Here is a 23,794-nt window from a genome sequence, read left to right as displayed (position 1 = left end):
TTCATTTTATGAATGTTGAGTTTTAAGCCAATTTTTTCACTCTCCTCTTTTACTTTCATCAAGAGGCTCTTTAGTTCTTCTTCACTTTCTGCCATAAGGGTGTTGTCATCTGCATATCTGAGATTATTGATATTCCTCCTGGCAATCTTGATTACAGCTTGTGCTTCATCCAGCCCAGTGTTTCTCATGATGTACTCTGCATATAAGTTAAATAAGCAGTATGACAATATGCAGCCTTGACCTGCTCCTTTCCCGATTTGGAACCATTTTGGTGAGCTAACTCAGACTTCTGAGCCACCCTTCTAGGCTGTTAAAGGAGGAAAGAGATTAGCCACCAGTACCCTTCAGATTTATTGCTCCTTATGTATTTAATCAGTGTAGCTTGAAATTTTAGTAAGATAGTTCTATGGATTACAAATAAAATGGTCTATCCATAATTGTGGTGTATAACTTTTTTTTTTAGCTTTTGCTTTTTTTCCCTCACATCTGTCAAGAGTTTTATCTTCTTTCTAGAAGGAGAATGTATGTTTCCCCTTTGGGAAATACATTTCATGTAGTTTTGACAAGACTAATTCTGCCTCTACTTTTTCTTCTCCACCTTTTGGGCAACAATGACTAGGGCAGTGATTGCTGGAACATTAGGCATGTCCAATCAGTGTTCCCCTGGACAAATTCCCCTACAACTATCATGGATAAAGATCCTCTTTTTGATGAAAATGTTAAGCTGTTGATTGGGTCCAGGGTTTCCAGCAGCAATTCCTTCCTTCTAACAGAATGAATCAACATAACAAGATAGCAGTGGCAAGCATGGAGGGAAAATGGAGACATAAGTGATGAAATTGTTTAAGTTTTATTTTCAGTTATGACCAAACCCAAATCCTTTTTGCTTTTGTATAGATAAATACATTTCCATACTAAATTTAATTAATTTCAGTTGAATTACACTCTTATACCTGAATGAGCCATAACTGAAATAATAGTGAAAAAATATCTGCTGCTTCCGTTTTTGCAGAATTAATTATTCCAGTTCTCATAGAGTTCAGTTCAGTCGCTCAGTCATGTCCAACTCTTTGCGACTCCATGAACTGCAGCACGCCAGGCCTCCCTAGCCATCACCAAGTCCCGGAATCCACCCAAACCCATGTCCATTGAGTCGGTGATGCCATCCAGCCATCTCATCCTCTGTCGTCCCCTTCCCCTCCTGCCCCCAATCCCTCCCAGCATCAGGGTCTTTTCCAATGAGTCAGCCTTTCACATCAGGTGGCCAAAGTATTGGAGTTGCAGCTTCAAAATCAGTTCTAGCAATGAACACCCAGGACTGATCTCCTTTAGGATGGACTGGTTGGATCTCCTTGCAGTCCAAGAGACTCTCAAGAGTCTTCTCCAACACCACAGTTCAAAAGCATCAATTCTTTGGCACTCAGCTTTCTTCACAGTCCAACTCTCACATCCATACATGACCACTGGAAAAACCATAGCCTTGAGTAGATGGACCTTTGTGGACAAAGTAATGTCTCTGCTTTTTAATATGCTGTCTAGGTTGCTCATAACTTTCCTTCCAATGAGTAAGCGTCTTTTAATTTCATGGCTGTAGTCACCATCTGCAGTGATTTTGGAGCCCAGAAAAATAAAGTCTGTCACTGTTTCCATTGTTTCCCCATCTATTTGCCATGAAGTGATGGGACCAGATGCCATGATCTTCGTTTTCTGAATGTTGAGTTTTAAGCCAACTTCTTCACTCTCCTCTTTTACTTTCATCAAGAGGCTCTTTAGTTCTTCACTTTCTGCCATAAGGGTGGTGTCATCTGCCTATCTGAGGTTCTTGATATTTCTCCCGGCAATCTTGATTCCAGCTTGTCCTTCCTCCAGCCCAGCATTTCTCATGATGTACTCTGCATATAAGTTAAATAAGCAGGGTGACAGTATACAGCCTTGATGAACTCCTTTCCCGATTTGGAACCAGTCTGTTGTTCCATGTCCAGTTCTAACTGTTGCTTCCTGACCTGCATACAGGCTTCTCAAGAATCAGGTCAGGTGGTCTGGCATTCCCATCTCTTTCAGAATTTTCTACAGTTTATTGTGATCCACATAGTCAAAGGCTTTGGCATAGTCAATAAAGCAGAAATAGATATTTTTCTGGAACGCTCTTGCTTTTTCGATGACCCAGCAGATGTTGGCAATTTTATCTCTTGTTCCTCTGCCTTTTCTAAAACCAGCTTGAACATCTGGAAGTTCACAGTTCATGAATTGCTGAAGCCTGGCTTGGAGAATTTTGAGCATTACTTTACTAGCGTGTGAGGTGAGTGCAGTTGTGCGGTAGTTTGAAGATTCTTTGGCATTGCCTTTCTTATCTATATTTCCAACTTTTAGGTATAATTGATGTACTGTTAATATACTAATGTTATGACTGACAATTGATATTGTGGAAGATAAAAAAAGGTACTTTTTAAGATAGGATGATTCATTGTATCGCAGCATGTGGGGAGAATATTTTTTTTAAAAATTGGTAGAATTTGAATAATGCAATAATACTAGAAATAGAAGCAATATCATCAACTGCAGTATCTTCTATAGAAATTTCATGTATCTTTTCATTTAAAAAATACTGTATAAATTGAGAATCCCATATTTTATGTCCATAAGAAGGGAAAAGAATACTAGTAATATATTCTGTTTACTTTTACAATGTAGTCTAGCTGAAGATTTAAAACAGTTTTCCTAGACAGTTATGTTGCTGCTCTTTACTCCATAAATCTAAGATATATATCATCTATATGCATTAGTATCCCTCTAATTTTTTTAATAGAAATATAAAAAGAACACTGTTAGACATATGAAATATGAAGGAAAATAAAAGTTTCTAGGGCCATTTATTATATTATTTCTAGGTTTGTAAACTACAAGATTTTAATGACATTGTAGATCTTTGAATATTGCAGACTTATGCAAATGGAGCTTAGATTTTAATATTCTATTCTGATCTATTTTTTCAGTGATTCTATTCAGAGTTAATTACAAAAAGCTTAAAAGTGATAGTGAACAAAGGTTTTATTTTTATTAGAATTATGCTGAAGAGTTAGCATATAGTGTAGATATATTACATTGCAAAGTCGGGGATCAGTGAATCTATTTCTTGGTCACTTTTTCAAATTAAAGATATATATTAATTGGATTGTGATCTGCTATGAAATTATTTATGGGTTTCATTACAATGCAGAGCAAAATTTCAAAAATAGGTATTTTTAATAAATGTTTCCATTTTGATTGTATCTTTGATAAAATATTTTGATGCAGCAAAAGTTTGAAAGTGTTCACATGGCATAATCATTTTGTTAACATTCAACATCAAGTGGTAAACAATGTTTTAAAAATTACGCTGACTCATTATGTTCAAATGTGTTCTAGAGTTTTAAAAGTATTCATAGGGAGAAAAAAATGGCCTTTTAGATATAAACCAACCAAGAATCAAAAATCTTCACACACACCAAAAAAACTGCAATGACTACAATAGAGATGAGTTGGACATCTGTTTGTTCTTTCATGTCTAGCATCTTTTCCCTTTTGAGGAAAACAATACTTCAATTTCCTTTTGGAGGACAATATCTTTCTTCTCTCTAACACAGCATCTTTCCCCACCACTGATACCTCTAGCATCATGGGGCCCAGCAAACCACATAGCCCAAAAAGCACAGATGCTTGCTCTATATAGCTTAGACTTGCTGCAGAAAACTTCTTTTGCTTTGGGCCCCACTCAAAGCCGGCAGATTTTTGTGTCACCTAGTATATGGGCTGAAATAGTACTTGGTATGGAGCGTGTTTCCTACAGAACCTGAAGAGAAGCACTGCACTTCTCTTTTACTTTGGGGGATGTCTTGGCCCTGGATCTAGAAAAATCATTTAGATATTGTGGGCCCCTGAATCTTCCTTAGATTTATATCCCATCCTTCGGATTGTACATGTTTTACCAAGGTGCCAACTGTGATAGCCGCTTCTTGGTTATCCTGCTTGATCAACATATTACTGATGTAATGAATCAATGTGATATTCTGTGGGATATCCAGACAGAGTAAAGATCTTTAGATTGTATTATAATAGAGCAGTAGAGTTAACATAGCCCTGAGGCAAAACTACTAATGAATTCATTTGTCTGTTCCACATGAATTCAAACTGTTTCTGATCTTCTTTTCTGATTAAAGTAGAAAGAACACATTTTCCAAATCAATGGTCACATACCATGTACCTGAGGCCATATTAATCTATTCTAACAACGATACCATGTCCAGCACAGCAGTTGCAATCAAGGCTACTACTTGTTGAAGTCTACAAATAGTCTACCGTCATCCTCTTGGATCTGTCCAGTTTCTGCAAGGCCCAGACTGGTGAATTAAACAGAAATAAAATAGGGACCACTTTCCTTGTAGCCTTTAGATCTTTAAAGGTGTCACTACTTTTTAGCCTCGCCTACAGGTACACTGATGTTTTTGATATCTCTTGGCCAGGAAGGAGAGGCATTTTTAGAAGCTTCTGTTTGGTTGTTCCTTCTATGATAGCACTTTCTCAAAAATGTGCTAAACTCAAACCATCAAAGTACGGACAAATCCCATAAAAGGAAAGATATCATTGCAAATAAATGATTGCAGCACTATACACTGATTTTCCTATTAAATACTTTAAACATAAAGATGTGTATCTTGTTAAAATAAATATTACATATAATTTGTATGTGTGTACATATACATATGTGTATGATATATATATATATATGTATATATATAAACTATTACATTTGCTATGACACCAGCTTTATGCAAACAATATTGAGCACTCATTTTAGTAATTTCAGATCCCACATTTAGGCATATAGGTGTAGATTCTTATGTATATTTTTCAAAATTTCATCTTAAGAGTATGCATTTAGTATGCATGTGTTTTTTCTCTTATCTGATAATTTCAGAACACTTGGAGTAGTCCCGTGAAACCTAGAGGCACTCAGTGCAGAGTTTTTGATGGTATGGTATGTGTGACTTGAGAGTTTTGGAATGCCTGGTTTGTGTTGTCCACCCGAACACTTTAATATATATAGCTTAACAATATTGCAAGCCTGATTTCATTTTAATGCTGCATTAGCTGGGTGAGCTTGATGTATTGTGACAGAGTGTAAATTCAACTATTGAATCTTTAACAATAAATAATGAACAGGGTTTGTAATAGGGAACAATAAAGCATTATGTTGATAGAGGCAGAATTGAAATGATGACAAAATATAGCAATCTACTATCAGACAACTTAATTAAACTTTAGCTGTTGGGTGCCTGGATTCTATTACTTTAAGGTGATTTGGTGTGAGTGCATAAGCTAGAAATTATTATTCTCTACTGGACAGCAGTGATTTGGCTTTTTATTATAAAAGAGGAGCTATATAAATTTTGTTTAAAAGCATTAGACATATGTATTAAGCTTTAGCACTAAAACCGAGAGTCATTTGGCAAGGAATCCGGTGACCTGAGGATGGAAATGCTGATGATAGACCATAAGCATTTGAGGGGCCTGCCAGGAGACACATCTGGAAGACTGGTTTTTGATTCACTTCAGCTTGCACTGGACACATAGGAATTTATTTCGGTTGTTTTATACCAGCTGTTTTGTAGCTGGTGAATGGGTTGTAGAATCTGCAGAATAGTCAGTTGTCACCAGGGGACCTAAAGGAGATAAAACTGCTATGAGAATGACAGTGTTAATTCCAGTGAAATTTCCCATAGCTATGCCTCCCTATCAGAAACACCTAGAAATCTGTGAAATCCTTTCTGGGATCAGGTGCTATCCTCTGCCTTCGGAAGCATTTGCCTCTTTTCCATTAAATAAATTTACATTCTATAACTCTGTGGCATCTTTTCACACCATTCTGAGAGTTTCAGCACAATATTTAGCCACTATTAATTTTCAGTTTCTTCTTGGATAAAATAAAAATAAGGGTCATGTGAAGAAAACAGGAAATTATGGCTGGGAGGCTTGGCCATAGTTCTTGTGGCACATGGTAGAAGCACAATATCTGTTGAATAGTCAGTCTCATTACTTCTTCTGATTAACAACTGTAACAATATAGATATAGCAATAACTTTGGGGATGTCAGCTCTGATTAAGAGAACTCCCTTCCTCAATGAAGTATTGCCCCAGTCCCTGTATCTCGTTGTATGGGCAACTGAAACCACAGTAACAGTGCATGATATGGTTCTGTGTACTTTTGATTAGACCAGCGTTTGACATGGGGCCTGAGCTGTTTTAATTAGATTTTCCTAGGAATGGGCAATTGCCATGCAGTTAGGTTCTGTAAATGTTGGAACTGAGAGACTCATCATTCCTAGAGGAGACTTCTTCAGGCTTATTTGCAAAAAGTTGCAAAGAAAATTATGTTCAGGATAATAAGAATGAAGCAGATGGAGAAGCAGAAAGAATGGAATGGAAGAGGGCCACCCGTATGCCTATAACTTTTTAAATTCCCAGTTCTGATTTTCCCTTAGGACTCCCTTTGAATTTGGGATAAACCCAAGTATCCATCCTGTAAAGATATGTTGTTGCTTAATTTAACTGGAGTTATTGCCCATTATGTATATTCAAAAGAAATTTAACTAAAGTCAGAGAAGGACAGATACTGTATGTTTTCACTTATATGTGGAATCTAAAGCAACAACAACAACATAAAAACAAATACAACAAAACAGAAACAGAGAACAAACTTGTGGTTACCAGAGGAGATGGGAATAGGGGTATGGGCCAAATAGGGGATGAGGATTAAGAGATACAAACATCCAGTTATAAAACAGATGTCACGAAGATGTAAAGTACAGCACGGGGAATATAGTCAATAATATTGTAATAACTTTGTATAGTGTGTAATCTATAAATATCAAATCACTATGTTGTACACATGAAACTAAGTCAATTATGCTTCAATAAAAATAAATGAATAATTTAAAATTTAGAAAGTAAAGCAAAAAGTGAAACAGTGTCCACCAGATTATATCATTTATCAGCATTAATAGTTGAAACTACTTCTGTTTTGTTACAATATGATACCAAGATCTACATGATCAGTATGTAAAAGACTTAAAACATTTTAGTAACATTACCTATTTAATTGGTTATATTTTATATATAAGAAATTAACAACCTTGAAAACAATTTTTGTGCAGAAAAAAATTGATTGTTTAACTCTGAGACCAAAATAAAGTCTTTTACTTGAAATATAAGTACAACTTAGAATTGCTTCAAAAATATGTTAGCAATCTTGTTAAGAGACATACAGTTTTATATATTTACTAAAGGTAAAATATATAAAGTTTAAATTAAACTGTTCTCTGTAACATACAGCATGTAAGCTATTTTTCCCCCAAAAAAGGAACTTCTTAGCCATATTAATTTAAGAGATGAATTACTTATTTGATTCTAATACATTTTTATGAATTGTATTTCATTTTCTATCCATTATCTTGGTAAAGTTACTAAAGTATTTAAATGGTGATTAACACAAATGAAAGAAGAGGAAACAAAAACTAAAAATAATTCAGTTAAAGCAATAAAGAAATAAGACTTGGAAAAAATTACCAAACATAATACAATGAAGAAATACTGGAATGGGGCTTCAAAAGAAAATTAAATTCAGTATAGCAAAGAAAATCATGATTATTTGTGAAAATAACGTGCAGACGATGACTTCCACTGAGTTAAACACCATGGTTCACATGCAACCAGAGTGCTGGATCTTGCCTCTGTCATGGTAGGTTAGTATTCAAAGTGAAAACACTGTGAAGCCCAGTTGAAGATTAAATAATTCTCTGTTAAATAATCATAGGTTTTGTTGAAGAAACTCAGGCCACCTTAGAAGACTCTATAAAAGATAATGACAACCAGTGAAGCTCTTTTCTAGAAAATAATTGAACAAATCTCAGAGGAAATTGTGTATTCCATATAGGAAAGGATTCATGAAAAAAATACTTAAGAAGAAGTCATACTTCATTAATTCTGATATCACTCAGGTCTTACAGCACTATTTTTAGAATTATTGAAGTTTACTTTTATCCAGTACATAAAAATTAAACCCACATTATTTGTTTGCTATTCTGATGTAAGCTGTTCTGAACTGTTAATCCTTCTTCTTTGTCTTTTTAAATAGCATAGTAAACAGCAGTATTTTGTCATAATTTAAAATAATTTCAGTTGTATTGATTTTACATAGCTCTGTTTTTCAAGCCCCTAATATCTTTTTTTCCAATTTTATTGAGGTATAATTGACATATAACATTGTATAAGTTTAAGGTATACTGAATAATGATTTGATATATGTATATATTACAAAATTATTATCACAGTAACTTTAGTTAACATCCATCACTTTAGTTAACAATTTTTCTTTCTTGTGATGATAACTTTTAAGATCTACTCTCTTGAAACTTTCCAGTATACAATACAATATTAACTATAGTCATCATGCTGCACATTATGTCCCCAGAACTTACTTAGCTTATAATTGAAAGTTTGCACCTTTTGACCACCTCACCCAATCTCCCATCCTCCATTCTCCCTGCTGGCAATCACAAATTTTTCTCTATTTATATGAATTTCTTTTTTTATGGATTCCATATATAAGTGATACCATACAGTATTTCTTTCTTTATCTGACTTATTTCACTTAGCATAATGCCCTCAAGTTCCATCCATGTTGTTGCAAGTGGCAAGATTTCTTTCTTTTTTGTGGTTAACATTCCATTCATATTTACCACATTTCCTTTATGCATTCATCAGTGGACACTTAGTTTGGCTCCATGTTATGGTTACTGTAAGTAATGCTGCAATGAACAACTCAATAACAACAAAAACCCCAAATAATCCAATTAAAAATGCGCAAAGGACCTGAATAGACATTTTGTCAAAGAAAATACTCATATGGTCAATAGGGACATGATAAGGTGCTCAACAACATTAATTATCAGAGAAATGCAAATCAAAACTACAATGAGGTATCACACCTCCCACCTGTTAGAATATCTATTATTAAAAAAAAATGAGATAACAAGTGCTGGAGAGGGTGTGGAGAAAAGGAAACTCCTGTACACTGTTGGTGGGAATGTAAATAGGTACAGCCACTATGGAAAACAGTATGGAAGTTCCTCAAAAAATTAAAAATAGAATTACCATATGATCCAGCAATTCTACTTCTGGGTATACATCCTAATATCTTTTTAAATATATTCCTGGTCTCCATCCTAGATTTAATATTGTCAGCTGACATATCTTTTTATACATGTATTCTTGCTGCTCAAAGTCCCTTCATTCTCTAATTTGATGTTTCTAATATGCTATCCCTGGTGGCTCAAATGGTAAAGAATCTGCCTGCAATGTGAGAGATCTGGTTCAATGCCTGGGTCAGGAAGATCTCCTGGAGAAAGAAATGGCAACCCACTCCAGTATTCTTGCTTGGAAAATTCCATGGATAGAGGAGCCTAGCAGGCTATAGTCCATGGAGTCGCAAAGAGTCAGACACGACTGAGCAACTAACACGTTCACTTTCACTTTCAATATATTATAGTTTGGGGAATCAGAAAATCAAACTACTGTAATTAGAATGTTGGGTCTGAGATGAGTAAACGGACCCTCTTTCAGCATCTAAGAGGTTTTCTAGGGTTAAAGTGCATGAAAACAGATAAAAAGGCTATATTTTGACTTCTCAGAAAATTTTTAAATGTAATATTATTATTGTTGCTTGATTAGGAGTAGTTTACAAAGGAAAAAAAATCACTAGAGAAATGATGAACTAGTGAAAAATACAATTTACCAAAATCTAAAGAAAAAAGTCACACAACATTTGAACTTGAAAAGATACATTACTGGGCATAGGAAATAGTGTAATAAATATGACCTCATTGAAGTTTAAGGACAGTTAATGCTTCTTATCTCTTCCAAAATAAAAACATACTATCTCCTTTTCACTTTCTTTATATCAAGATACTTTACATCAAGCCCATGCCTTCTTTTCTTCATCTACTGGGAGAGAATTTTCCTCAAGGAACTCAGAAGGTGGTGCCAAGTTAAGTCAGTCTATGTCTATCAATCTTAATTCTACCAGGTCTTGAAGAGACCAGTAAAAAGTTTAGAAAATGCACCTTTGGAACAGGTTTGGAGATCCCTGGTAATGCATCCAGATTTAAGCGTTTGAGAGAGATGTGTAACATTCTCTGTACTTAAGTTTCTCCTATCATATCACTGTTTTCTTCAAAGCACTACTCCTCTAGTCTCTCATTCATCAGTCTTGTTCAGCTCCATCAGTGGTGAGAATTCAGGTATGTCTCTCTTATTTATGAAAGAGGTACAAGATTATTCAGTAAACAGTGATTGTAAAACGTGCCTGCAAGAACCTGCTTCATTAGAGCCCCTTTCTAATAACCCATAGCTAGTGTCTTACATTCCGAGTTACCCTGATCTGAATGTATAAGGGCAGTGCTTTTGCTATTTTGGTAGATGTCAAGGATGAATTTAACCCACATATTCCAGCTTCAGTAAAGATCTTTCCATAAAAAGGATATGAGTCAGTATTTCCAAACTCTTCAGGTCTCCAAATCCCCAAATCGAAAAATACTAGTACAATATATGGTTTGAGCAAACTCAGGGAGATAGTGAAGGACAGGGAAGCCTGGCGTTCTGCAATTCATTAGGTTGCAAAGAGTCTGACATGACTTAGTGACTGAACAACAACAGTATAGCATAATAAAATACTAGTACATGGTATAAAATTATATATATGTATATATATATTACTTTGAGAAGAAAAATAATCTTCAACCTCATGAAGCATTAACAAAGACTTCTTTAATTTAGTGGCCACCATACAGCTAAAATTTTTCATCTAGGTTGTTAAGCAGTCTCCTCTATACAATATCTTTTACGCATCAGTTGTATCCTATGAAACTTAATATTCTAAGTCTGATGAACTCCAGTCTTACACTAATTACCTTGCAAGAGAGGTTGGTAAGAGTGAAGAATGTGGTTTTAGCTCATTTCAATTATTATGATATACTTAAGTGCAATAAGATTTTGCATAGTATATACAATTTCTCAGATGAGAGCCCCACCCCCATAGAACTCAAATAGAATCAGGTTCAGCCTCACAGCCATCTGACTCTAGACATCTTGACCCAATATGTATGTCTAGTCTAAATTTTCTTAATGAAAGCTGTGTACAAGTTTTACTTAATGCTTCACACACACAAAAATCTTCTAAACATACTGGTTAAGCATCTTTCTTCTCCCTAAATTTCCTAACTTATCAAAGTTGCTAAGAAAGATAGCATAACCTCTTTACTTTAGAATCTACTCTTCAGTACTCTCCACTGAATTTGTTATCCATCAGACTGTTTTTTTATTTCTTCCTCCATTGTATCCACCGGGCTTCCCTGATGGCTCAGCAGGAAAGAATATGCCTGCCAATGCAGGAGACATGGTTTGATCCTGGGTTGGGAAGATCCCCTGGAGAAGGGAATGGAAACCCACTCCAGTATTCTTGCCTTGGAAATCCCACAGGGAGAGGAACCTGGTGGGCTACAGTCTATGGGGTCGCAAAGAGTCGGACACGACTGAGTGACTAAACAACAACAACCATTATCAGTAGAATGAGTATTCGTGGAGGGTCCCTACACTCACTTAACAATTTCTCTTATAACTAATATTCATTAAAAAAAATCGGTGAATGGACTTCCCCACTTTTTCATATAAGTTAAGAGACAAAGATTTTTGTTAAATAATTTTTCTTGTGCTTCTCGAGTTATTAATATATTGATAGCATTCTTCATTCATTCATAAGATTTTTACAAAGCTTCTATAATGTGCATACCTTAATGCTAGGCATTGAAAAAGATATACATACTAAAGTGAAAGATGTGATGTATGGTCTGCATCCTTCAGGAATATATTGCTAAGCAGAAGAAATAATGCTGTCTTGAGTAAGGGCAACTGAACCTGGTAGTTCAGAATATGAACATGACATAAAATAAGAAATGGTCCGAAGGTGACATAAAATAAGAAATGGTCTGCTACCATAGTGTACATTTAGGAAGTTTTTATTTGGCTAGCACTGTAATGCCCTAAACTAGGCAAATTATCATTATGCATTGAATTTCATTTCCAAATATAGAAAGGAGGAACAGTCCACTATGCATGGACATTAAAGATAAAAGGTTATGTTTAAGAAAGAGCAGCCCTCAAACTAGTATCTTCATAGATGATGTTATTATGAGAGTGTGAAAAGCTGAAGATAGGAAAAATTTGTTGGCTGTATGTGAACATCTAGACCAATATGTTGTTTGAATCTCTGCTGAAACGGTTCAGTAAAACTGCACTGCTACCTTCTAATAGAAGATATCAGAGAATATCATAAAATATCAGTGTGTCTAGTTATTAAAAGTTTAGCCAATTAATGAAAAATTGGAAAATATCAATCTTCTGTAGCTTTATGGAAAGGTGTAAATTCCAATAAACATCTGCTTCCTTGTTTTGTGTTATTGCATGAAAAAAAATCAGGATAAATCTCCCAACATGGCAACAAATGTAACAAATAAATTGCAAATGGTCACAGAGGGCCTTTAAACTCTCACAGCCTTTAAAGCTATCTAACCCTCTAAGCCCCCAGCTGATAACAGCACACATTTCATATCCACTCATGACAAAATAAAAATGTGTACCTGTGGCTATTAATGTTGATTGATATATAGTTGAAATGGTTGTGTTCCAGCACACTGTACTTCAGAAATACACTTTATACATGTTGTAAGTCTGTGATATCACTTCTTGTTTTATGATTTCTGCTTCTGGCTCTGTGAAAACTTCTTGGCTAAATCTCCACTAAATGATATATGATTGGTGTCTTTTTGCTTGAATTAAAGCTTCCAAATGTATTTTGTGTGATTTTTATATCATTTTGAACTTCATAATACAGGCTGTGAATAATTCACTTTGGTTGAATAAAAAGTGTCTAAAGGTGAATAAGTGAATAACTAGAATGATGCATTTTAAATATGGTTCCTTGGCACTTTAAATTCCTAAGCTGTCTTTTAGGCCAAAAATAAAGTGTAAAATCGCACACCAAGGTTTGAAAGGTTGTCATCCAGATCTCAAAAATAAGGACAAAAGCGTTAAAGCAAAGCAGTTAAACTCCAACAGAAAATGTACAAAATAATAAATGTAATAAAAAATTCTAGAATTCACTCGTGAGAACATAACAATTAAACCAAAATGGCTGTATTTCCCTTAAACCAAGAATAAGGACTGCAGCCCTGGGCTCTACAAAGTTGCAAATATCACAAAATAAACAAAATGTTTCTTAGGGGACATCTAAGTGTCACTAGCTATTATAATTTGGTTATTACAGAAAATACATTAAAATGTAACTACATTTCAAAAGTAAATCTATTGTGTACATATACACAATGGAGTATTACTCAGCCATTAAAAAGAATACATTTGAATCAGTTCTAATGAGGTGGATGAAACTGGAGCCTATTATACAGAGTGAAGTAAGCCAGAAGGAAAAACATCAATACAGTATACTAACGCATATATATGGAATTTAGAAAGATGGTAACAATAACCCGGTGTACGAGACAGCAAAAGAGACACTGATGTATAGAACAGTCTTATGGACTCTGTGGGAGAGGGAGAGGGTGGGAAGATTTTGGAGAATTACATTGAAACATGTAAAATATCATGTAAGAAACGAGATGCCAGTCCAGGTTCGATGCACGATACTGGATGCTTGGGGCTAGTGCACTGGGACGACCCAGAGGGATGGTATGGGGAGGGAGGAGGGAGGAGGGTTCAGGATGGGGAACACATGTATATCTGTGGCAGATTCATTTTGATATTTGGCAAAACTAATACAATTATGTAAAGTTTAAAAATAAAATAAAATTAAAAAAATAAATAAATAAAAGATACTTCAAAGAGAACGTTACTTCCTTGGAATTTATAAAGAGTACTGATGAACCTATTTGCAGATCAGCAATGGAGACATAGACATAAAGAACAGACTTATGGACACGGCTGCGGGGGAGGAAAGAGAGGGTACAATGTATGGAGAGGGTAACATGGAAACTTACATTACTATATGTAAAATAGATAGCCAATGGAAATTTGCTGTTGACTCAGGAAACTCAAACCGGGCTTAGTAACAACCTAGAGGGGTTGGATGGGGAGGGAGGTGGGAGGGATGTTCAAGTGGGAGGAAACACAGGTAAGCCTATGGCTGTTGATGTTTGGTAGAAATCAACACGACACTGTAAAGTAATAATCCTTCAATTAAAAATAAATATTTTTTTTTAAAAAAAGTAAATCTAAAATTTTACCTGTTTAAAATAATTTTGTTTCATTAAATATGAAGTGTGGGTTGTCTTTTACCTTAATAGATAATTTTAAATATTAGGAGAAAAAATATTTTAAGTCATAAGAAAATAATTTCAGTTGTTTTATTCTTATATTTCCTAGCATTCATATTTTCTGTGAAAATATTTCAAATTATTTACACTTTGGATGCAATTGCATCTTTTAATTTTGTTGACTTACTATAACACAGATTATGTAAAAATTCAGTTATAACACGAGTAGTACTTTTGCTGATATAAAGGCAAGACTATATATATTTTATAGAATAGATATAAAAATAACTGATGAATTACGTCTTTGTGAAACTTCTGGTCTCTCAGTTGTGTTCTACTCTTTGTGGCCCCATTGACTATAACCCGCCAGGCTCCTCTGTCCATGGGATTTCCTAGGCAAAAATTCTGAAGTGGGTTGACATTCCCTTCTCCAGGGGGATCTTCCCGACCCAGGGATCAAATCCAGATCTCTTGCATTATAGGCAGATTCTTTACCATCTGAGCCACCTGGGGTATTGCTCAGCTAAACATTGCTAGACTTTCTACATGTAACAGTAGTAATTAAACTTTATTATCTGTGTTATTTTGTGACTCTTAGTCAAATGAAGCCAAGAACTTAACACAATTTTTTTTGTATTTATATTTTTGAGTTTATTTTTTATTGAAGTAACACTTCAATATGTTTCATGTGTAAAACATCATATTTCTACTTCTAAATACCCTATAGTGTGCTCGCCATCAAAACTTTAGTTTCCACTTGTCACCATAAAATTTATATCTTGCCGTGTGTGACAACGTGGATGGAACCTGAGGTTATTATGCTAAGTGAAACAAATCAGAAAATACTATATGATTTCACTCATGTATTTTATATATATTTTGAAGCTAAGAGCAGTTCTTTTAGAAGTTCTTTTTAACTTGAGTGTTTTAAAATATTACAACGTAGGCATTCGTTTTCTACTTATACTCTTGTTCAGGGCTTCACAGATGATAGGAGTGAGCTTGCAAAAAGACAACGTCTGTTTCCAGTAAAATGGCAAGATTATGGCATGCTTTTCAAAGAAACTGATAGTATCTTCTTGTCTAGCACTTTGGAAATACATACTTTGTATTTAAAAATAATTATTTGGAAGAAAACAGTTAAAGAAACTGAATGGACATATGACAAATATTCAGAATTATACTGTCAATTTTTATCTATGAAATTGGTATCATATTTTATTTCCTGTATATTCCTTTATTATTTTCTGTATTTTCTGGATATTCTACAATAACAATTAAGGATTTAATTAATATAATTAGAACATAATTCAAATATGCTTCTGTTATATTACCAATATTTACATAAATCCGAGTATTTCAGTTTCTGTAACTCTAATGGTCTTTATTTATTTGAACAATGCATTTCCTTAAGCACTATGTTAAAACAAAAACAATAGTTTAAACAGTGATTGTATAAAATGTTTTGTCCTCCTTCCATTCATATTCAATTCAGTTCAGTTCAGTCACTCAGTCATGTCTGACTCTTTGCGATCCCATGGACTGCAGCAGGCTTCCCTTTCCATCTGCTGCCAGGCTTCCCTGTCCATAACCAACTCCCAAAGTTTACTCAAACTTATGTCCATTGAGTCAGTGATGCCATCCAACATGCCATCCTCTGTCGTCCTATTCTCTTCCCACCTTTAGTCTTTACCAGCGTCAGGGTCTTTTCAAATGAGTTACCTCTTTACATCAGGTGGCCAAAGTATTGGACTTCCAGCTTCAGCATCAGTCCTTCCAATGACTATTCAGGACTGATTTCCTTTAGGATGGACTGGTTGGGTCTCCTTGCAGTCCAAGGGACTCTCAAGAGTCTTCTCCAGCACCACAGTTCAAAAGCATCAATTCTTCGGCACTCGGCTTTCTTCGTAGTCCAGCTCTCACATCCATACATGACTACTGGAAAAACCATAGCTTTGATTAGATGGACCTTTGTTGGCAATGTAATGTCTCTGCTTTTTAATATGCTGTCTAGGTTGGTCATAACTTTCCTTCCCAGGAGTAAGCGTCTTTTAATTTCATGGCTGCAATCACCATCTGCAGTGATTTTGGAGCCCCCCAAAATAAAGTCTGTCACTGTTTCCATTGTTTCCCCATCTATTTGCCATGAAGTGATGGGACCAGATGCCATGATCTTCGTTTTCTGAATGTTGAGTTTTAAGCCAACTTTTTCACTCTCTCACTTTCATCAAGAGGCTCTTTAGTTCTTCTTCACTTTCTGCCATAAGGGTGGTGTCATCTGTGTATCTGAGGTTATTGATATTTCTCCTGGCAATCTTGATTCCAGCTTGTGCTTCATCCAGTCCAGCATTTCACTTGATGTACTCTGCATGTAAGTTAAATAAGCAGGGTGACAATATACAGCCTTGATGTACTCCTTTCCCGATTTGGAACTGGTCTCTTGTTCCATGTCCAGTTCTATTACTTCTTGACCTGAAAAGGAGGCAGGTCAGGTGGTCTGGTATTCCCATCTCTCTAAGTATTTTCCACAGTTTATTGTGATCCAGACAGTCAAAGGCTTTGGCGTAATCAATGAAGCAGAAGTAGATGTTTTTTTCTGGAACTCTCTTGCTTTTTCAGTGATCCAACAGATGTTGGCAATTTGATCCATTCATATTAACTGATCATAAAGAGTATTTGAACAAACTGAATGGAAAAACAATCTTAACTTTATGTTGTCCTTTTCTTCTTTCCTTTCATCTCCTCTCTCTCCTTCTTCATTGTATACTAGGATGTCTTCAAAAAATTGCTCAGAATCCCTTTCTTGACTTCCTTAGAATAAAATAAATAAATAAATAAATATGTGTGTGTGTGTGTGTGTGTGTGTTTATGTATGGTGGCTCAGACAGTAAAGGATCTGCCTGCAATGTGAGGGACCAGGGTTTGATCCCTGGGTTGGGAAGATCCCCTGGCAGAGGAAATGGCAACCCACTCCAGTATTCTTGCCTGGAGAATTCCATGGACGGAGGAGCCTAGAAGGCTATATATAGTCCATGGGGTCTCAAAGAGTCAGATACGACTGAGCAACTGACTCTTTCACTTTTTTTCATATATATATATATATATATATATATATATATATCACATCTTTTTGGTGTTAGTAGGGATCCAGTAAAGTAAAAGTACGTGGAGAAATAAGGTGTTTATTTTTATAAAATTCCATGACACGTAGAATCATGTTAGATGCTACAGATATATTTTCAAAAATGTTTCTTTGCTTTGAGATTAGAAAACATAAAGTTCCATTTCTCAGGAGCTTTCATTCTTAATGAAATACAGTATACTAACACATATATATGGAATTTAGAAAGATGATAAGGATAACCCTGTATGGGAGACAGCAAAAGAGACACAGATGTATAGAACAGTCTTTTGGACTCTGTGGGAGAGGGAGAGGGTGGGATGATTTGGGAGAATGGCATTGAAACATGTATAATATCATATAAGAAATGAATCGCCAGTCCAGGTTCAATGCAGGATACAGGATGCTTGGGGCTGGTGCACTGGGAAGACCCAGAGGGATGGTACAGGGAGGGAGGTGGAAGGGGGGTTCAGGATTGGGAACACGTGTACACCCGTGGCAGATTCATGTTCATGTATGGCAAAACCAGTACAATATTGTAAAGTAATTAGCCTCCAATTAAAGTAAGTAAATTTAAATTAAAAAAAAAGAAAAAAAATAAAGTGAGTCTATATAAAAAAAATAAAAAGCTTTCAACATCATCCAAAATAAAACATCAACATATGTAACCAACAGTGTAGAATTTAACTGAATATTTGTCACATCTTGTGTAACCACAGGTCTTTTTGTTATCAAATGTTTTGATATTTTTGTCCATGCTCTTCTTGAGTTATTTCTGCACATAATTAAAATAAATTGTTAAAACTAAGAAATAGTAAAACTGGTTATCTAATGCTGATGGTGATGATGATCCCTATATTGATATTTAGCATAGTAGTGTGGAGGAGGTAATTGGAGGTGGTGTGGTAAAAGTAGCGTACATTTTTGGGTGAAATGACTGTTAATAACTGGAAGCCCAACCAAGGCATATAAGCATAGAATATATGAGTCAGGAATTGGTGTTTATTTGGCATAGCTTCATAGATTGTTAGAACTGCAAAGAAAGTAGTAGTCATCTATCTTACCACTTCATTTTATTTCTACTGTTTTATTTTTTTTTACCATAACAGAAAAGAAATATATGTATAATATGGAAAATAAAGAAAATGGGAATATAAAAAGGAAAGGAAAAATGACACATAATTATGTAATCTAAAATTATTGTTGTTAATGTTTCAGTCTAGATAGTTTTCTCTTTGTGTGTATGAGTGTTTTTTTTTTAAGTAAGGCCAAAATGTGTATATTTATATCTACATCTATCTATCTATTTTTATATATATACTTATATATTTTTTATATATATTTATCTTTATATATATATATAGTTGTGTGTATGTTATTTTGAAACCTGAGCTTTAATTAAATTCTTGTTGTGGACATTCTTATAACGGACATTTTTACTACTCAACATTTCAGTTGTAAGAGTGCACTTGACCTAATATAAATGCTTACAGGCCAAGGTGATGATTACTGAATAAAGAGCTCTTCACAGTTTACTATATGAAGTTAATAGGTCCTTAATACTGAAACCAGAAAAGAACAAGATAATAATAAAACATTATTGGTGAAACTCCCTTATATGATATGTATGCATATAAGAACATTAGTAACTAAAATTGATAGTATGGTAAAAATCATGACCTAATAGGATTTATCTCAGAAAGCCAAAGTGTTAATCACTCAGTTGTGTACGACTCTTTGTGACCACATGAACTGTAGCGCACCAGGCTTCTCTGTCCATGGAATTCTCCAGGCAAGAATGCTGGAATGGGTTGCCATTTCCTTCTCCAGGCAGAAAGGCAGAGAGAGTTCCATATTTAAAAACTTATCACTGTCATTCACTATATTAATACATGAAGCAGAAAGGCCAGATGATCTTTTAATAGAAGCAAAAGAAACTTTTGAGAGCACTGCCACATGTATGTTAATACACTTAGTAAACTAGAGACAGTGGGATTTCCTTTGACAAAAAAGCATTCAGAAGATTAGAAAGGCAGTTAAAAGATGAGCTGCGTTCTCACTAAACACACGGATAAGTTAAGATTGGTTCCATTTCTGCTACAATCCATCATTATTCTGAAAGTGCTGTTAGATAGTAACAGAACAAACAAATAAAAATCATTGTCTCTGTGTCAGATATTTGCTTATAAAATTAAAGAAAACCAGTGGAGACATTATTAGAATGTACCAATTGCTTCAGCAAGTATAGTATATTCAAGATCAACTTTAAAAATCAAAACCATTGCTTTATAGCAACAATAACTAACTGGGGTAGGAAAATAAAATACTTTGCAAAAGCAATACAGTTTAAGCCCCACCCCCACAACCAGGAAGCTTAACCTAAACTCTGTAACACTTTTTATATAGAAAATTATATAACATGCTTGAAGTGCATAAAAGAAGGCCTGAATAAATGGAAAGATAGACAGGTTTCCTGGATAAAACTAGGCACAGTATTTTTAATAATGTCAATTATCCCTTATTTCTTCAAAATCCTATGTATACCTAATGACAAACCCAATAGAGTACTTAATGAACAGAGTAAGTTTATATGAGGGTGTAAAATTATGTGTTTAGCTATTTTTTTAGTAAAATTAGAACAAACAGAGGAATTCACCCTACAGATAGAAAGGTATTTATAAATTGTAACAAACTAAAATAATGTTTTGTTTCACAAGCTATTTAAAGAGAATTATGAGTCAGGAAGCATATCTATGCACATGTGGACATTTGATATATGACAGAGGTGGCATCATAAGCATTGTAGAAAGCAAATGCTTTTCAATAAAGATGTTGGAAAGCCTGCCTTTCCAATTGGGAATAAAAGGACATACATTCCAGGTGGATTAAAAAGACATACATTCCAGGTAGACAAAAGTTTTAAATAAGTACTTAAAACAGATGAAAAAATAAAAGAATCCTTTCATAACCTCATATTAGGGAGAGCTTTTTGTATATAACAACACACACATACAGCTGAGTATATTTGAAAAAGTAGATTAAATGTAGGTTATTATTTTAAAGATAAAAACTCAGACTTCTCTTCCAAACTGCAAATTCATGTATAAGTTCCCCTATCACATCCTCTGCTAAAAACTCTCCAGTATTTCCTTGTCTCACACTAAAAAAGCTAGAATAAAATGACCTTTTGGGCCCTTTATTGTATGGCTCCCTGGTACCTCTCTTCCTTCATCTCCTACTGTTCTCCTCACACTCCATTCCAGCCACACTGGCATTAGATACATTTTAATCAGTATCATTGAGTTTCATGTTTTCTCTTTCCCCTTTCTGTCACTGCCCTCTGTCCAGATATCCATATGATTTATTTTACCTCATTCTTTCAGATATTTGACTTTTGTGATATTTGCCCTTCATCAGTTGCCTTTCTATCTTCCCTGGTAGCTCAGACGGTAAAGCGTCTGCCTACAATGTGGGAGACCCAGGTTCAGTCCCTGGGTCGGGAAGATCCTCTGGAGAAGGAAATGGCAATCCACTCCAGTACTCTTGCCTGGAAAATCCCATGGATGGAGGAGTGTGGTAGGCTACAGTCCATGGGGTCGCAAAGAGTCAGACATGACTTAGCGACATCACTTTCAGTTGCCTTTCTTGGCAACTGTATTTAAAAATCACTCTTGGCTATTGTCAATAATCCCGCAGTGAACGTGGATATGCAGCTAGATATCTCTTCAAGACAGTGATTTCAATTCCTTTGCATAGATACCCAAAAGTGAAATTGCTGGATCATATGATAATTCCATTTTAGATTTTTTTAAAGAACCACTAAACTGTTCTCTATAATGACTGTATCATTTTACATTCGCACCACCAGTGGAGAAGCGTTCCCTTTTCTCCACATTCTTGCCAACATTTGTTATCTCTTGTCTTTTTGATTATAGCCATAATGACAGGGCTTGGGGGAGAGGGAAATGGGGTGATATAGATCAAAGTGTACAAATTATAGTTCATATAAGCTCTGAGGATTAATGTACAGGTGGTGGCTATAGTTTAAAATATTATATTTGATGCTTAGGAGTCACTGAGAGTAGATCTTAAGTGTTACCATGGCACAGAAAGAATAAATTATGTTAATTATGTGAGGTAATGGCTGTGTTAATTATCTTGATCTTTGTAATCATTCTACAGTGTATATGCATACCAAGTCATCACATTTTACACCTTAAATATATACTATATAATATATATTATGTATAAGTATATAATATATAAATATATTTTTCAATTATTAATTAAGTTAAAAAAGTATTAAATCCCTCCAGATCTCCCTCTCACTTGCTGAGTATTTCTTCTATAGCAGTTACTGCAATCTGACTTTTTATATCTTTTACTTTTTATATTTTCTCTGTCCAAACCTCCCCCAGCCTGCCACTAGAGTATAAGCTCCATGAGAACAGATTTTTATGCTGTTTATTTTCATGTCTCTGGCACCAAAGACAGTGTTTGACAGTGGCTCAATACATTTTTAAAATGAATTAATAAACAGGGATCTTGGGGATATTGGGAGAAAAGTGGGCAGGACATGAATGGACAGAACACTTTCTATAGATGGATTGTCTCATTACTTTCAAAAATAGCAAGTGAGTGTGAGAAATTATAATTAGTGGTTAATTTTGTGCTTTCTTATACTTTTACAATTTATAAAAATGAAAAATAGCTCAAAAATGAGATGAAATCATTAATCACTAGATTCCAAGGATGTGCACACGCTTGTGATTCTTAATCCATATTGCTGCTCAGCAGATGCAGCAACCTTTACTCTGTCTGGTGCCAGCATTTCTTGCAGACCTATCTTTAAACCAGACCTACATAGTTTTCCTCTTGTGTTGTCTAGTCATAAGGAATTCTCCATGACACCATAGGTATTGGTTAAGAATAAGGTAGCAAAGGGGCAGGAATGAGCAGTAGAAAAAAAAATAAACCTCTCTCCTCTTGCACTGCAGTTTCTTGCTGATGGCTTCCATTAGCCAAACTCCACCAGAATGCAGAGGACTAGGTAGCTCAGGTGATGAAGTCTGCAGTCACCAGCTTGACAGAGAGAAATGGAAATTTGTTGTGGTGGGATGAGTGTGAATAACCATCACAAATTGAATCTGTTGAAATCTGGTGTTATATTGACTCAACTCTTGAACTATCAATATTGTAAAGTAATTAACCTCCAATTAAAATAAATTTATATTAAAAAAACTATCAATAAAAGATTTAGACAGGACATACCTTAAATAGGTAATATTTTAATAATGTCATTCCTAAATATGTAGTTTGCATAAATTTTCCTATTATTCAAAAATAACTGGCATGTGTGAGTAAGGGTATAAATTTAAATGTAAGAGTAAGGCAAGTGGATAAAGAAAGGGTGTTTCACTGATTTCAATCAACAGCTGTCAAATATACTTAGAAAATAATAAACAAATACCTTGCTAAATTTCCAGAGCACTCTAACCTGGATGACTCACTTATTTGGTTTTTCAAAGAGCAGTGAACTTTCCATGATTGATGTTTCCTCCATAAGATGGCATATTTCCTCATCATTTAGTTAAGTACCAGGTTGAAAATACTTAGAGCTTTTGGATTTCCATACTCTCTAGAAGTAATTGTTAGAGCCCTATAGTTTTGTTGATCATAAATTATTTCCTGTAATTCTAACAATGCTAAAGAAACTTAATTTTTCTGTAGGATAGTCTGAACAAATAAAACTCTACACTCATTTTTTTAATGAACATTTTCTTGATTTATACCTTCTAGAAAGATTCTTTGTGATATAAGCTCTTCCTTTTGAAGATAGTGTTCTCAGAACATATTCCAGAGATACTTGCTTTAAATATACTCATTGTCTTGTTCTGATATCTATAATGTGACATTTTTGTTTCATGCAAATTAAATAAATCTCTCATGCTATATATTTTATAAAATGCTAAGATGATCATATCTGTTTTATAAAACTCAAATTTTCAAAACTTTCACCTGGTAACTATTGCCCTGACATAACAGGAAAAGTCAGTTTCTAAAAAGAAAGAACTATGGATTATTTTATCTAATATTGCACATTGGAAAATAAATAACTTATTTTTATCGAGGACATTCTTCAGTATTCACACAATGTCTTCTTATCTATTTATTTTATTTTACTGTATTTGAAACATTATTCTGAAATATATATATGTGTGTATGTGTTTGTGTGTGTATAGAGAGACAGTGAAGA

This window comes from Bos indicus x Bos taurus, chromosome X (genome assembly GCF_003369695.1).
Source record: "Bos indicus x Bos taurus breed Angus x Brahman F1 hybrid chromosome X, Bos_hybrid_MaternalHap_v2.0, whole genome shotgun sequence".
In the NCBI taxonomy this organism is placed as follows: Eukaryota; Metazoa; Chordata; class Mammalia; order Artiodactyla; family Bovidae; genus Bos; species Bos indicus x Bos taurus.
Note: the sequence above shows the minus strand (reverse complement) of the source record.